Source organism: Solanum lycopersicum, chromosome 5, assembly GCF_036512215.1.
Source record: "Solanum lycopersicum chromosome 5, SLM_r2.1".
NCBI classification, from domain to species: domain Eukaryota; kingdom Viridiplantae; phylum Streptophyta; class Magnoliopsida; order Solanales; family Solanaceae; genus Solanum; species Solanum lycopersicum.
This window is the reverse complement of record NC_090804.1, coordinates 11,497,342-11,500,840: the sequence shown is the minus strand read 5'-3', so window position 1 is coordinate 11,500,840 and position 3,499 is coordinate 11,497,342. Positions and strand designations below refer to the sequence as shown.

At 30.4% G+C, this 3,499-nt stretch overlaps 1 long non-coding RNA gene across 1 annotated transcript; it reads left to right on the top strand.

Annotated features, from left to right (window-relative positions):
- Nucleotides 1-472: 472 nt before the first annotated feature.
- On the top strand, nucleotides 473-3,073 carry LOC109120334 (uncharacterized). Its single transcript, XR_002027796.3, has 2 exons — nucleotides 473-1,680; nucleotides 2,640-3,073. It is a non-coding gene; the product is annotated as an uncharacterized lncRNA (long non-coding RNA).
- The last annotated feature ends 426 nt before the right edge of the window (nucleotides 3,074-3,499 follow it).

Sequence of the window (3,499 nt, the reverse complement as noted above, 5' to 3'; positions counted from 1 at the left end):
ACTTGAAGGTGATGAGAGACTCTATGAATGGTGAATATTACAATGTGGGGAATTGAATCCTACCTATAAGAAGAGGGTTTAGGTAGTCAACCAACTAAACTACTAAGATTCTCCTATTTGTTGCAACAGTTACATTTCAATACGAGTACTTTTACCTTAAGGTGAAGAATCCTCATATATTGAGGACAGAGATTATTCTATTGCTATCATGTATTTTTTTTCCAGATTTTGTATGTAATTTATGGTTTACGTCCCAATCACTCCCTTATGATGTAATATATGTCTTTGAAACTTATGTTAGACTTCTGCTACATTTTGTAAAACTCTTTTATTTGAAATACTACCTTTAAAACTCTTTGTTGTATTATCTTTGATGAAGTATGCTCAATGAGTTTTGCAAGACCTTGCGGGGTCTTGTATGTCATTTCATGTCTAGGGTGTATTTGGGGTCATGACCTACTTTTGGCCCTAACCCTTTTCTATAATCCCTAGCTAAAAAGGAGAGGGTTGATTAATTCTTCAGGCTTCTTTAGTTCCAAACAAAGTAGAATAATTGTTTCTTAAAATTCAAAATGTTTTTTATTTAATTTCTAGGATATTTTATTATTTATCGGGTAAAAGTACCTCAAAAATGTATTGAATAATTCTGTATTGTTATAAACATATAGAATCTATTCTCCTCCTCCTCACTCTCCCTTCCTCCTCTTCCACTTCCACTTCATCTTTCTCTTCCTTTTCCTATTCCTCATCATTATTCTACTCCTTCTCGTATTTTTCTTGTTCCTCTTGTTCTAATTCTTCCCCTTCCCATCCCCCTCCTCCTTCTTCATCGTCATCTTCTTCTTGTTCGTCGTCTTTTTCTTCTCCTCCTCCTACTCACCCTTCTTCTCCTTAATCTTTTTCTACTTATTCTTCTTTTCCTTATTCTCCTTCTGTTATTCAACATAACAGGTCTTTGCTTCAAGATAATTATTAATTGTTAAAATGTTAATAATTTTGATAAATAATTAGATATAATTTATCTCATTAGCAATTTTATCAATTTTGAATTATTTCAAGCAAATGTATTTTGCTAAAGTACAAATGACTTGTTTCTTCACACCCACTTTCAGCCCAAATATTATCCAATCAGACACTATTATTCGTATAACCCGGGCCCAAACCCCTCAAATAAATATCTCTATTCTTTTTCTTTTCCTTATCATTTCTTTTTTTCCCAAATGAACTGGAAACCCTAGCAGCCCCTGTCCTTGCAAATGCAAACCCCCCAAAACTTAACCGGATTTTGAGCTCAATCCATAATGTTTTCTACCTAAAAAACGTCACCATGTCCCTAAAATTATTCTAGGGGAATACACCCCCACCCATGTCACCTTTTGTTCAAGATATTTTTTCTCCTATTTTTCTTAATTTATCTCTTCAAAGATCAACATTTCAAATTTTGGATCCCCAATTTTGTTGACATTATCTCCCCTTCTTTGCTTTTAAAATATTCTTTAGGCGTCAATTTGTTGGTTATAAATGAAGCCTAAATTGTTTGTACTTAAGGAGACATGTAGCGAAAAATATTCCCCTGTGTTAAAGCTCTTCAATTGTAAAATATCTATGTTGTACAAGTTTTTCTCAAAGCAAACAATCATTTTTCAATCATTGCCATCAGATGCAGAAGATAATTAAAAGGTTACTTCTCGATCATTTTCTTTTGTTTTTTCAATTTCAAATTTGTACAATACTTATCTTCTCGTCTCAATTCATTGCTCCTTAAAGTTATATTTCACCAAGATCCTTTATTTGATTTTTGACGAGATCTGCTATTTTTTAGTATGTTACATGTCATGTAGTAAGTTATCTTCTAAGTTTAAAAATTAAAAAGGAATTGGTTAAGTCTAATGGTTAGTTTCTTTTTTTCCTAGTTTGATATACATTTCGAGTTGGAATAAAAATTTCTTTGCATTTTTAATACAAAAAAAAAGATACAAATAGTATTTTGTCAAACATATTATTTCCGTCAATATTCTACTTATCTTTTGGTTAGTTAGCTTGACGCATGCTGGTAATTGGTTGGAATTTTAATTGAATGACTTGTATTAACTCAAAATCTACTAACTATTTACCTTGATTTTACTTTCCTAACTATATGAGAAACTCAATTTAAATCAAGTCGACACGCTTCAATATTTCCTTTTAGTGTAAATTTAAGTAGTATTTCACTTTGCATCATTCATGGAGGTACCAACTCCTTTTAAATTCATGATTTATAAGGTGATGAGTTATAATTATTTTGTCACTATTGTTCCTACCATTGGAAAAATATTTAAAAATAAACAAATGAGTATGGTATTTCGAGTAATTTTGTTACTAAAAATAGATCCAAAGCCAAAATGACATGCGTTTGTATTGTTTTATTTTATTTTGGAGCCTATTTTAGTTTAAAAAAAACACTAATTTGTATTTATTTATTAGTAGTCAAGGCCTACTTGTATTTAACAATAATTTTTAGTATTTTATTTGAAGTATACCTAGGACTCTTGTAATCAATCTATGACTTGTATTCTCTAGTGTAATCAACTCCTACAAGTAGGAGCCTGTACTTGATAGAGTAATAATTATGTAATATATTTGTTGATTTTATTGTGTAGTTATCATCTGGAAGTTATGGAGGCTGCATTAAGGTAGAAGACCATGATTTCATGGAGACTAGTTCTTTGAACACCCTTATATCAATAATGATTCTTAGAAGCTTTGCTTACGTTCTTCAGAACCTTTTTCCCTATAGAGCTATTCTTGGTTCCAACAGCTGTTCTGGTGACTCAGGTATGTAGATTTTATTACTTTTTTATTTAATTCAAAGGATAATAACATCTAAGAATTCTCCGTCATTAATCGATGTGAACATTTAAGTCCAAAATTGATGTGCAATAGGAGAGCTACTTCGTTGTATATGGTTCACATTTATTCAAGTGATAGTATTTTTTAACTTCGTAAGAAAATATTGAAACTATTGAGAAAACTCAAAATTACTTTGAATTATGAAAAAATGTTCATAAAAAAAAGTAATATTTCAGTTCATTAATTTTACTTTAACTACTTACATTCTTATGATTGATGAAAACGTAAATGTTCTTCCTATTTAAGGAGTATCATTTGTGAACTAAATATATAGAAGAGAAACAAAAATCTCTCTTTCATTTAATCTCTTTCACCTATTCATGTATTGTCTGAAATATTATTCTTCCTATTGTGAATATTTAGACTACTGTTTTTGTGCAACTCCAAACTTCCAACCACGAGTACACGTGTTTGGAAGATCTGTAGAAGCTTGGATAGTGACTGACTTAACTATTAACATCAAAGTCAGGCCAAAATTACTTTCATGGCAGTGACTTGTCATTACGTATTGTTTGTCACAATTCACTTACTATTTTAATTCTTGTCTGATATCAATATTGTATTATTTCCCTTATAATCTGAAAGCAATTTTCGAATACAATATTTATAA